At 44.3% G+C, this 14,006-nt stretch overlaps 1 long non-coding RNA gene across 1 annotated transcript; it reads left to right on the top strand.

The window, feature by feature from the left end:
• The first annotated feature begins 1,279 nt into the window (after positions 1-1,279).
• On the top strand, positions 1,280-9,969 carry LOC141578712 (uncharacterized). Its single transcript, XR_012509355.1, has 2 exons — positions 1,280-4,009; positions 9,586-9,969. It is a non-coding gene; the product is annotated as an uncharacterized LOC141578712 (long non-coding RNA).
• The last annotated feature ends 4,037 nt before the right edge of the window (positions 9,970-14,006 follow it).

Below are 14,006 nucleotides of genomic sequence, written 5' to 3'. Positions count from 1 at the left end.
CCCCAGCTGGGCTGGCCTGCCCCCCCAGGGACACATTCCTGGGGTCAGGTGCTGCAAGCTTCCAGCTCAGTGCTCTCAGCAGCCAGGCTGCGGTCAGAGAGCCCCAGGGGCTGGGAGAGGGACGCCGCGAGGAGACCCTGGCCTCACCCCCCCCACTTCTTTTTTGGCTATCTGTCAGTTTCTTCTTCTCTCCCTCTATCTTCCCCTCTCTCTCTTGCTCTCTTTCTCTCTCCTCCTTTCTCATTTTCTTCTTCTCTTAGTTTCTCTCTCATTAAATCTCTCCCATCTGCCCTCCGTCCCTCTCTCCCCCTACTGCGCTTCCGCAGCCAGACTTCCCAGATCAAATCCCCAGCATCACATTCTACCTTTGGAACCTTGGGGAGGTGACTGCACCCTTGAGCCTCTGTTTTCTCATCTATCAAGAGAGAACGTGGGGAAAGCGCCTGGACACAGTGTCAGGCGAGATGAAGCCCTCGCTCAGTAAAGAGCAGCTGGCGTGGGGCGAGGTGGAGCTCAGTGGTGGAGCGCGCGCTTAGCACACACGAGGTCCTGGGCTCAATCCCCAGCACCTCCAGTAAAGCAACTAACTAAGCAAACCTAATTACCTCCCCCCACCCCCCCAAAACCAAAACCCCACAAACAAAATAAAATAAATTTTAAAAAAGAGCGATTGCACACCTGCCATGCTCTGAGCACTGCCCTTGAGACCCAGGAGGGGACAAGCAGACTTTGGTGCTCATGGGGCTCACGTCCTAGCAGGGGAGACTGACAGACAGGAGAAGCACAGGGACAAGCAAGTATCTGATGGTCGCGTGTGTGCAGAGTGACGGGGATCGGATCGGGTGGGGTGACTGTGGATGAGGTGGTGGCCGGGAGTCTCCGAGGAGGGAACATTCCTGGCATGTGAGCCTTGCAGGAAAAAGAGAGAAGTTGGTGTGCGCCAGGCAGAGCCAGGAGAGGAGCAGGGCAGACTGTGCAAGGATTTGCACACCAGGGGAAGAGTTTGGGTTTGTAGGTGCAATGGATTTTAAGCACGAGGTAGAGGGAGTGACATGATCTTATTTATTTTTTAAAAACACCCTGCGTGGAGAATGATGGTCAGGGGTGAGATGGAAGCAGAGAGGAGGTGGGAGGTGGCAGCAGCCCAGCTGGGAGACGCTGTGGTCCAGGGAGAAGAGAGGTGAATGAGTACAGGGCTCATTTCGGGGGGTGGGGCTGGGGTGGGGGAGTCAACTGCTGGCCGATGGGTGGGAAGTGGGGAGGGAGGAGAAAAGGGGGCAAGGATGGTGCCTCTGAGATTTGGTCTGTTGGTGGCTCCATTTGTGGTGCCATTTGCGTGGAGGACCTAGAAGGTGTGGGGAGAAGGGCTGAGCTGGGGGCGCCTGCCAGGAGCCAAGTGGTTGGCCGTATGAGCACCAAGGCGCAGACAGTGGTCAGGGCTGGGGAGAAACAGTGAGGAGTCATCCGGGGAGAGGTGGTGTTTAGAGGCCTGGGGTTGAATGAGATCACCTAGGGAGCAGGTGTGGACGGGGCTGATGAGGGGTTGTGTGGACAGATGATGGTGACACTGAGGCATGAATGTCTGTGCCTCTCTCTGACTCTCTCTGTCGTGTCCCTCTTTCTCTCTGATTTCTCTGTCCTTAACCCTTTCTTAGTGTCTGTCTGGGTCTCTGGCTCTGTCTCCATCTATGTGCCTGCATTCCATCTCCTGGTGGCACACAGACCCCCGACCCTGCTCTGTTCCTTGGGACCCACAGCTCTGACCATGAGGACAGAAGAGGCCGGGAGGAGGGGCGGGGGATGCAGGGCAGGTTCGGGTCTCCTGGCTGCCCAGACGTGTCTTAGGTCTGGACGGTGAGAGGCGGCAGGTTGGGGCCCTAGTTGGGGACAGGGCTGAGGTGGCTGGAAGGAGGGAGAAGGCACGTGGCACCCCTCTGCCCTGTTCTGTGGCTTCTCCTGTGTCCTGTCCTACCCGAGATCAGGCAGAGGTGACCCAGTTATTTGGGGGTGTATCCAGGACAGAGTGTGTGTGGGGGTCACACCATGGAGATGATTCCACCTGGCAGATGGGAACAGTGTGGAGTATGACCCATAGGGGTGGGGGTTCTATGGGTGAGAACCCTGGCTGGTGAGGGGATGCAGAGAGGCAGAGACCAGGAGAGACAGAGATGGGCAGAGAGACTGGAACCAGAGATAGAGAAATGAAGTCACAGAGGGATACAGTTAGAGACACAGAGAGAGATGGAGGCAGAAGCAGAGACAGGGAGACAGAGAGGAACAGAGACAGAGAGAGGAAACAGGAAGACAAGATTAAGACAGAGACAAGAGACTAAGAGAGACACAGAGAAACAAGAGACAAAGACAGAGAGAGACAGACAGAACAAGAGACAAAGAGAGACAAATACACCGAGAGATAAGGCGATGAGAGACACAGAAAGACAGAGACACAGAGAGATGGAGACAGAGACACACAGAGACAAAGAACAGAGACACAGAGATTGACAAGAAGAAGAGATAAAGACAGAGACTAGGAAACAACAGGGATAGAGACCCTAAATGAGGGGGAGACAGGGAGACAGAGACACAGGATAGAGAGGGACAGAGAGAGGGACACAGACAGAAGTAAAGAGAAAATGACACAGACAGAGAGGTTATTGAAGCATCCTGGAAGTCAGTTTTAAAGTAGAGACAAAAGATAGTTTAAACGTCCTCCAACTTGACGCAGCCCCAGCTCCCAAGCCTCCCCTTTCAGTAGGTGTCACCCCATTCACAGGTCCCTTCTGATTCTTTTCTTGGTCACTCTAGCGCATCTGCAGGTCCTTTGGACGGCACCTCCAAAATGTAATTCAGACCTAGCCAGGTTCCCTACCTCGATTCCCTGTCTTCTGGCTCGGCCCCCTCCCTGGGCTCTCTGCTCCCACCCTTTTCCATCCCAGTCTCTTTCCCAGAGGGATTTGGCGCCAGTGAATGGCTTCAGACACCTCCCCAACCTCCCTCATCCTCTAGGCCACCCTGTGGTCTGTTCCATGTGCCTCCAACACTCTTCCCTTCACTCTCTCCCTTGTCCTCTCCCACTCCTCATTTTACCTTATCTCAAATGTCACTTCACTTTAAAGGCCTTACCTGACCCCTCTCCCCATGCAATCCTAGGCCCCTACTCTCCTGGGTTTCATTTGTTTGTTTTCTTCTCAAAGCAGAGAGCCCTTGGTACAATCTACACACATGTTACTGTTTGTGTGTTTATTTTTCAAACACCTGCCTCTCTCACCAGCCTGGGAGCTCCTGGGAGACAGGCCCAGGTCTCTTCTGTTCACCACCGAAAACTCAGTGTTTCCCATGGAGTAGGCAGGCATTTAGTGTGTGTGTGCTGAACAGATGGGTAAAGAGAGAGAAAGACAGATACCGAGGGAGACACACAGAGACAGACAGACAGACAGACAGAAAGAGGAAAGAACAGGAGACAGAGACTAGTGGAGAGAGAGAAAGATCGTAACAAACAGTAGCAATAGCTCACTTTCATAATAGCTCTTTTCACTGGGACAAGAGTAGGGAACTTAAGTCGGTTCAATTAATTAATTAATGTCAAATTCATTGCAATTATGTTGAGAGCTCACCATAGCCCTATTTTAAGTTGTTTATATTGAATAACTCATTTATTCACCACAATGCCACAACGAAGTTGATGCCATTATTAACTTTACAGATGAGGAAACTGAGGCACAGAGAGGTTAGGTACTTTACCCAAGGTCTCAGAAAGACTGAGGCTGGAAGAGAGAGAGATGGACAAACAGACAGAGATGGACAGATATGAAGCAGGAGAGAGCTGGAAGCATAGTGAAAGATAGACGCTAAAAGACAGACACACATCTCAGGAACTAGGGATAATAATGATAAAAAAATATAAAAACAGAAGATCTAACAGTTGTATATCACCCACTTTTTTTCTAGGTGCCTTCCTAACAGCTTTATATATGTCGACTAGTTTGAATCTTCATAATAACACCATGAGGTACTCATTATCATGCCTACATTTATGAAAGGGGAAAGGGAGGTACAGAGAGGTCAATCAACTGACTCAAAGTCACACAGTTAAGTGAATGAATCTAGGCATCTGTTTCCAAAACCCACATCTTGATCTATCTGCTGCTCTGCCTCCCTCCTGCATATGAGGAAACAGAAGCAGAAGGCAAGGGACAGGTGAGCCATCTCAGCAGGGACACAGGTCATGAGGGTCTAGGATGCACCTGGGTCCACTGCCCCTCACCCGAGCCATCTGCCCTCACCCTTACCTGTAGGTGAGGTGCAGCCTCCACCAGAGAAGACATTGTGCTTTGCTCGGGAGGTGGTGAGATGAGGCCACCTCCAGCCCCAAGAGCCCACTCTCACTGCACAACTGGGCCATTAAGCCACTCCCCCTCCCACTGGCTGAGCCAAAAGAGAGTCTTTTTTAAAAACTCTTTTTATTTAAAAATTGTTTAAATTTAATTTTTAACTTTTATACAATTTTTAAAGGTACTTTGCATTTATACTTACTACAAAGTATTGGTTATAGTTCCCATGGTACATAATAAATCCTTTTTTTAAAAAAAAATTGAAGTACAATTGATTTACAATGTTGCGTTAGTTTCAGGTGTACAGCACAGTTATTCAGTTATTTTCTTCAGATTCTTTTCCATTACAGGTTATTACAAGATATTGAATATAGTTCCTTGTGCTATACAGTAGATCCCTGTTGTTTATCTATTTTATATAGTAGTGTCCATCTGTTAATTCCAAATTCCCAATTTATCCCTCTCCCCAAGACTTGGTATTAAAAAAAATCTTACTAATAGTTTTATATGGATTAATATTGGGATAATCATAATTTGGATATATTGGGTTACAATAAAATATGGTACTAAAATTAAAATTTTTCTTCTTTTTCTTTTTTAATGTGGTGTAAACAAATTAATAAACAGAAACCCCAATTAGAGTTGGAAGACCAGAAGGGGGCGCTCTTACCCATAGCAGTGATAGCGGAGCCCAAAAGGAAGAAGCCTCGTCTTCTTTCCTGGGAAAGCCTCAGCCAGTGAAAGGCCAAAGACTCTTTGTAGAGCCCCTGACTTCCCTTTCCTGTCTGTGAAAGCATTCTCCTTCCCCTGCCGTGCGGGGACTTGCGCTTGGTTCTTAGAGTGGCTGACTTCCAAGTTGCAGTTCTCTGCAGATCCTGAGTAAACCTCTTTGCTGGAAAATATCTGGCAGTCTATTTGTTTCCTGGTCACCAGTGGCTAGTGGAAAATGTGAAAGTACATGTACAGTTCATGTTATATTTTGATTGGACAGTGCTGATGTGAAGGAAATCAGAATCAAAGATTAAGAAACACAAAAAAGCTTAAGTGGTCTTAAGTGGAAACTGCCAGGAGCACTTTGTGAACTTTCTGTGGCCGGAGGCAAGTTGAGGGTATTTTTTTACCCCCTGCTTCTCTTGGCCCTCAGAAGGGTTACTGATCTCAAGAAAGAGTTATAGAAATGGCAGATCTTTGTCTGGGCTGACCTGCAAGTAGCCTTCAGCTGTATGAGAGACCTATTTAACACGTAAACCTGATTGGAAAGATTTATGATCACACTCAGAAACTAGAATCCTCACCATGATCCAAAGGTCCACACACAATCTGTCCCTCTTTGTTCCTGCTTTGGCCTCATCTCCCACCTCTCCCCGTTGATTACTCCAGCTACTGCCTGCTTCCTTGATGCTTCTTAGATATGTGAAGCTTGTTCCCACCCCAGGACCTTTGCACTTGCTGCTGCTTCTACCCAGAATGCTCTTTGCCCAAACAGTCACCTGTCTCAGTCCTTATTCAGCTTTCTTCTTAAAACTCCCCTCCTCAGGTGAGTCTTCCCTGACCCTCCCTACCCCTCGCCCCCCAATCCTCACCTCCCCATCACCCCATCTAGAGGGACTCCATTACTTTACCTTTATTCTCAGTACATATAGTCTGGTTATATGTACCTTTATATATTTATTACATATATATGATATACAGCCTGACATATACCCCGATTGTCGGTATATATACTCTTACTATCAGCATATAAATCTACATTCATTTTCTATTGCTTCTGTAAGAAATTACCACACATTTACTGACTTAAAATAATGCAAGTTTATTCTATTACAGTTCTGGAGGTCAGAGTCCAAAGTCAGTCTCACTGGGCCGATTCCTTTTTTGGAGGTTCTTGGGGACATTCCATTCCCTTGCCTGTTCAGCTTCTAGAGGCTGGACACATTCTTTGGCTCTTTTTTTTTTTTTTTTAATTGGCCACCAGCATTAAAAGATCGGGAGGTCTTAAGTATCTCTTGAGAAGGCCACGGCATCCGTCAACCATGCACCTGAATTTCCACGTGGCTGTAATCCATCCTCAGGAGGCTCTGAGTGGCCACTGCTCTGGGAGCATCCTATGGTTTTCATTGGCCCACAGCCAGCTGGCTTCCCTCATTTACATGACCTGCCTGGCCCCAGGAAGCAGCAGACTTTGTGACTCTAGTGTAGAAAAAGCAGTGGGGACATGGATACAGAAAGACGTGGACACGAAGAGATCGAAGGAAAGCAAGTCACAAATAATACTGGTTCACACGTCATTAGCGTTGTCACGGGGAGTTCCTACCTGCAGACTCACGTATAGGTTACACACAGAGTGCTTGTTTTGTTCTAGACGCTATTGCAGGTTTCTTCACAAATGTTAACTCAGCCTCCTCACCCTCCTATGAAATAGGAAGTATGATCCCCCCACTTTACACACGGAAAAATGAAGCACAAAGAAGCTAAGAGTTATTTGCGGTTGATCAAGCTGGCGGCAGAGCTGGGATTTGGACCCCACCTCTCCCAGCCTCAGCGCCACCTCTGTGTGCCTAACCTGTGTGCAACACTGCCCCCTAGTGGAGCCAGGGAAACACAGGGAACAAGTTAGAGGCTGTGAGGGGTGAGGGACAAAGGAGGGGCCCCAGGTTCTCTTGGGCCAGACACCCTGGACTTCAGCACCCAGCTCTGGACCCAGACGTGGGAGCAGAGGAGGCAGGTGCAACCTGGGCTGGTGGTGGGAGCAGGGGCCGCCACCTGAGCTTTGCACCTGGTGAGCTCGAGTCTTCATCCTGATCTTGGGTCTCTCAGGTACTAAAGGGAAGGGCTGGGAACGTTGTCCAGTGAGGCCACAGGTGTTAAAGGGAAGGTCCAGTGAATGTGGTCTGCTCCAGTGAGATCTTGGTCAAGGGGTTGCGTGTTTCTGGCCTCAGAGCTCAGCTACTGTTATCTCCAGTGGCTGCTACTAATATAATGATTTAGTAAGTCAGAGAGGTCCCCATCATCTCTGTTTATTCTTGGATCATGATGACCCTGGGTGTCTTCCAGAACCATCTCCTCTGTGCACCCAGATATCCAAATAGTGATCATGCAAATAATAATGATAATAATGATTAAATCACTCGCATGTATTGGGTGCTTATAGTCCACACTTCACTTGTGTTACTGTACTTAATCTCAGAGCTTAAAATCTTGAGTCTGTCTTTTAAATAAGCAGAAGTAGATTCAGAAATACGGCTTTCACTATAATAAAAGGAATTAGTTTCTTTTAGTAAAATCCTCACTGGCTGTATTTGTTAGGGTGGCATGGGAAGTGCAAAGAAAGCATTTTTTTAAAAACTGAATCTTAAATTCATTTTTAAAAGTTTGGTTTTTTTTTTTTTTTTTTTTTTTTGCAGAGGAGGCAGTTCAGTTTATTTGTTTATTTAATTTTTTTTAAAAAATGGAGGTACTGGGGATTGAACCCAGAACATTTTGCATGCTAAGAAGTCACTCTACCTCTGAGCTACACCCTCCCCCAGGAAAGGGGAGAATGTTAACACTGGTCATTAACATTTGCTGGGCGCATGCTCTGTAAAATTGTTTTGAGGGCTTTACACGGACTGACTTGCTAATATTCCCATTAACCTGAAGAAGTTGCTCCCATTGCTGTCTCCACGATAAACAGGGGGCAACCTGGGCAAAGAGAAGTTAGTCATTTCCCAAGGCTACACGGTAAGAAAAAGCTTGAACCCGGGGAGAATTGCATGAGAAGCTCCCTGTGCGTATGTGTGTGTCATATCATTTCTACTTAACTGTGTAGGTATTATTTCCACATGGCGCAAAAATTAAGTATGTGTATACAAAAAGGTATAGAGTGATGAATCTTCATCATGGGATTTACCCTGTTTCCCTTCTGTCTTGTCTTCACCCCTTCTTCAAAACACAGCAACTAGAATATATATATGTCTTGGGTCATCTTCAAGAGTTTAGCTGCACACGGGCAAGCAAATGCAAAGATGTGTTCTTATTTGTCTCTTGCCTTTAGCCTCCAGGCTGGGCTCCTGGCAAAGTTAAGGTGTCTCCTGGTGTTCAGAACCCTTGGTGAATTCTTTTTCCTGCTTTAAGCGCCCAAGACCTGTAATGGCTTGTTAGTTTCAAGGTTTGTGAAACACTGTTTAGATAATTACAAAAGTTATAAAACAATGGCTGGCGTGAAAATTACAGATGATTCATAATTATATCCATGAATATAAAGCTCTCTGCTGGGAAGTCTTCCAGTCTGAAAGAAGTCAGTGGGAGGCATCCCCCCCACCCACACCCAAGTGACCTCGGTACTCGGTTAGTCATGATTAGATCTGGCCTGAAAAAGAACATTGAAAATAGAGCAAATAAGATTGAGTGAAAAATGCACACAGGGAGATGGGGGGCAGTGATAACTAATGCTTACTGAGCACTTCCAATGTGGCAGACACTTTTTTCTTTTTAATTATAAAGTTTTATTTGGAAATAGTTCAAGACTCACAAGTTGCAAACCAGTGCAGAGAATTGTCATAGAGCCCTCATCCAGTTTCCCTCAATGATCGTGTCTTTCATAACTATAGCGCATTGTGAAAACTGGAAACTGATGTTGCTACAATGTTACTGACTCAAGTACAGAATTTATCTGAATTTCACCAGTTTTACATGCATCTCTCTCTCAGTCTCTCTCTCTCTAATCTCTCTCTCCCATCATTGCAATCAGGATACAACTTTCATCACCACAAAGTAATTATTTTGTGTTATTTCTTAATAACCACACCCTTCCTCCAACCTCAAGCCGGGACAACCACTGGCTGCTTCTACATCACTAAAATTCTGTTACTTTGAGAATGTTATGTAAAGGGGGAATCATGCAGCATGTAACCCTTTGAGACTGGAGTTTTCCCCCCGCTCATCATAATGCCCTTGAGATCCATCCAAGTTGTCACATGTATCAATTTTATGTTCCTTTTGTAAACATTTAAAAATACTTTGTGTATATTTTATTCACTTATTATTCACAAAAGCCTGAAGGTTGTAGTTTCTGTTAATATCCCTATTTACAGATAGGAAAACTGAGGGCAGAGAAGTGAAGCTACTTGTTCAAAAGCACATGTCAGGGAAGAAATAGCGCTGGGATTTGAACCCAGGCAGCCTCACTCCGTAGACACCAATAGAAAAAGAAAAAGAGCACACTTAGTACTAGTGAGACTTGATAGCTTCTCTTTTTGTTTTTGTATAATTAAAGATCTCCTGTTTCCACTTATGGATATATCTTCAAAAGGATTGAAAGCAGAATCTTGAAGAGCTATTTGCATACCTATATTCATTGCAGTGTTGTTGACAATGTCCCGAAGGTGGAAGCAACCCAAGTGCTCATGGGTAAACAAAATGGATGGATGCAGTGAGTCACAGGTATGAGATGTACAGTGTGGGGAACACAGTTAATAACAATGCAACATCTTTGTATGCTGACATGTGGTAACTAGATTTATCCTGGTGATCATTTTGAAATGCATAGAAATATCGAATCACTATGTTGTACACCAGGAACTAACATAGTGTTGTAGGTCAATCATACTTCAAAAACAAGCAAAAAAAAAAAAAACAAAACCCACATTAAAAAAGATCAGATTTGTGGTTACCAAAGGTGAAGGGTGGAGGGAGGGGCAATTAGATGAAGGTTGTCAAAAGGCACAAACTTCCATTTACAAAATAAACAAGTACTACAGATATAATGTATCACATGATTAATACAATTAACCCTGCTGTATGCTATATATGAAAGCTGTTAAGACAATAAATCCTAAGGGTTCTCATCACGAGGAAAAATTTCTTTTTCTTTCCTCTTGTATCTATATGAGGTGATGGATGTTCACGAACCCTACTGTGGTCATCATTTCATGATATAAGTTAAGTCAAATCACTATGCTGCACCCCCTAAACTTATCCAGTGCTATTTGCCAATTATATCTCAATAAAACCAGAAGGGGAAAAAAAGAAGCAAAATGAATAGATGAACAGATAACCAGAATGTGGTGTATCTAGAAGATGGAATGTTATTCAGCTTTAAAAAGAAAGGATACCCTGACACCTACGACAACATGAATGAACCCCGAGGGCGTCCTGTGATGTGAAATCAACCCGTCACAGAAAGACAAACACTGCGTGATACTGCTTACGTGCGGTATCTCAAATAGCCAGACTCACAGAGACGAGGTGGAATGGTGGCTGCCAGAGGCGGGGGGGGGGGGGGGGGGATAAAGAGCTACTGTGCGCTGAGTGCAGAGTTTCAGTTTTGCAAGATGAAAAAGTTCTGGGCATCAGTTGCACAATAAGGTGAATGAACTTAACACTACGAAACAGTATGCTTAACAGTGGTAAGATGGTTAATTTTCTGTCGAGTGTTTTTATCACAAAAATAAAATGTAAAGATCCCCTGGTGCTTGCTTTGGTTACAAAGTTTGTGACAATTGTAAGTTGCGTAAGTTATAAAATAATGACTAAGTGTGAAAATTAGGGGTGACTCTCTTAATTGTCACCAATGGAGGTAAACGATACAGCCCTGAAGGCTCACTGGCTTATTTCTTAAGGCACATTGTTCTTAAAAAGCTATAAAAACTCAGCACAAACTCCTAATTGTACAGATGAACAATTTCACTCTTCTTTGTCCACCACCCCAGAGGACTGTCTTAATAGAATGGTTTCTTGACAGTTTTTCTTGAGACTCAAGTCCAAATACAGAGCTTTGTTGAGCATTAGGTCCCATTATCCTTGAAACAACCCCTTGAGGTTGTACTGTTCCTCTTGCCATTCCACAAACGCTCCGGATGGTCAGATCACTGGGTGGTTTTATTTCCTTCATTCATATACTTCAGTGTTCCTCAGAGCAACTGAATAGTTGATGAGGAAATTTTTTGATAGAACAATTTCAGATCATAAACACCAGAGAGCCATAGTGTTGTAAAACCACCATTTTGAAACCCCAGATGACACGGTCATCAGTGGCTGCTAAAACCGGTAGGTGGCGAGCAGGTGGGAATTTTATAACATCTGGGTCAGGCTGACAATGCTGGAATCCTGACATCACAGAGAGACGGCCCAGCAGTATGTACTTCTTGATTTGTTATGAAGTAAAGACACAGCACCAGCTTTGAAATATTTCTCTCCCAACTTGAGCCGGAGCCAGATCTTGCTGTAATTATCAGAGGAGGGAGGAACAGGTTAAATAACCTCACAGGGAGGCAATCGGGAGAATCTATAGTGGGCAAGGTTGCGGGATGAACAACCTGTTTTCATCAACAATAAAAACATTGTGAAGGGAGAGAGAGAAAGAGAGAGAGAGAATAAACCAACAGACCAAGCATTGTCCAATAGAAATAAAATGCAAGTCATAAATTTATTTTCAAAATTTTGAATTTACTTTTATTTTTGCTGAAGTAGAGTTGACTTACAATGTCGTGTTAGTTTCCAGTGTACAGCTTGGTGATTCAGTTATACTTATGAACATATATATTCTTTTTCAGATTCTTTTCCATTATAGCTTATTACAAGATACTGAATATAGTTCCCTGTGCTGTACAGTAGGTCCTTGTTGCTTATCTATTTTATATATAGCAGTTTGTGTCTGTTAATCCCAAACTCCTAATTTATTCCTCCCCCCGACTTCCCCTTTGGTAACTATTAGTTTGTTTTCTATGTCTGTGAGTCAATTTCTGTTTTGTAAATAAGCTCATTTGTGTCACTTTTTTAGATTCCACATATCAGCAGTATCATAAGATATTTATTTGTCTTTCTCTGTCGGACTTACTTCACTTAGTGAAGTAATAATAATGATAATCTCTAATTTTAAAATATGATTTATATATGATGTATAATAAATTGTATACAAATTAATTTTATAATATATTTTATTTAACCTAATATATGTAGAATATAATCATTTTGACATGTAATCATAAAATATTAATGCAGTCATTTACCTTTTTTTTATACTAAGTCTTTGAAATCTGGCGTGTATTTTGTACTTACAGTATATCTCATCTTAGACTAGTCACATTTCGAGTCCTTAATTGTCACATGTGAGGAATGGCCACCGTATTGGACAGCCTAGTTATAAGGGGTGTAATGGCAACCACATGGAATGTATGGATCTTCTTCGGATCTTGAGTCAAATGAAGTAAAAAAAAAATCTGGGAAAAAATTCACAGGGCGATCAGGAACATGTGACTACTGACTGGATATTTGATGATATGAAGGAGTTCTTGGTAATTTTTTCTTATGGTAATGGTATTGTGGGTTTTTTTTTTATTTTAAAACATTTATCTTTCCTTTAAGGATAAACACTTCCTTGACATGTTTCCAGAAAAAAATAAGACATGGTTGAGATTTGCTTCAGAATAATCCACATGGATGTGTTGGGGCTGTATGTAAAAATGAAACACTGACCATGTATTGACAATTTTTGAAACTAATTATGGGCACACAAAGGTTCATTAAACTATTCTCTCTACTGGTGTGTGTGTGTGTGTGTGTGTGTGTGTGTGTGTGTATTTAAATCCCTGCCCCATAAAGTTTATTTTTAATGAGAAACAAACACAGATGAGTGCTAGAAGCGGAGCCAGCTGCTAAGCCCCACCTCACCTGGTGAAGTCCAGACACAGGCTCCAAATTCCCTCCATGAGATTTTGCTCCTCCCCCATCCCCACCAGCAGCCGGAGCCCACGGAAGTTGAGACTCTTTCTGAGCTGCACTTTGAGGGCTGCCTTGTCTGAAGGGTGGTGGTCCTGGTCCCTCTGGTTTCCTTTGCTGTCCCCTGACCTCTCACCACAACTGTTTCTAGAGGTTTCACTCTGGGTCCTTACATCTGCTCTTACCCTTACTGGCTCTCTTTGACCATTAGTTAAAGATGATACATATTTTGGGGACCATGCTCCTGGCTCCAAATGTCATCTCTTGGCCACCCAGTGATGCTCTTCCTTCCTGACCTGGGCTATACTCAAGCTCCCAGCCCCAGGCCCTTGCCCACAGTTTCCCTGCCAACCCCATACTCCCCACCTCATCAGGATTATACACGTCCCCCACCCTCAATCAGGATTCTATGCATTTGATCAAAAGGAGCCGGAGAGAGTAAGCCAGACTTGCAGATCCAGAGAGAGACCCAGGAGTAAGTTAAAGGTGCAGAAATGTCAGGAAGAACTGGAGAGACCTACAGACAGAGACAGATGGAGAAGGGAGAAACCCAGAGGGGGAGAGGGAAGGGTGGATATGAGACAGATCTGAGTTTTATCCCACTAAGCAGATGAAACGAGATTATTCATGAGCTGATACCTGCTGAGGCTGGGGCACGGGTACCTGTCTGCTCATTATGCAATTCTCTCTGCTCTCCTCTCTGCTGGAGAATTTCCACCGTAATATGTATTGTCCTTGAGAAAAGAACTTAACTTCTTGTGCCTCAGTTTCCTCATCTGTACAATGGACTTCATAACCGTATCTGCTTCGAAGGACGTCGTGAGCATTAAGTCACGTGACTTTGGTGTCACATTCAGAGCAGTGCTTGGCAGAGACTAAATTCTTAATCAATATGAGAGATTATTGTTTTTATATAATTTTGTAAATTAATATTAATAATGGTCTGTGATCCCAGAGTGTGCTCTCTGGTCCAGCTGA

This window comes from Camelus bactrianus, chromosome 9, assembly GCF_048773025.1.
Source record: "Camelus bactrianus isolate YW-2024 breed Bactrian camel chromosome 9, ASM4877302v1, whole genome shotgun sequence".
In the NCBI taxonomy this organism is placed as follows: domain Eukaryota; kingdom Metazoa; phylum Chordata; class Mammalia; order Artiodactyla; family Camelidae; genus Camelus; species Camelus bactrianus.
The sequence above is the reverse complement of the archived record's forward strand: the minus strand, read 5'-3'. Positions and strand labels throughout refer to the sequence as shown.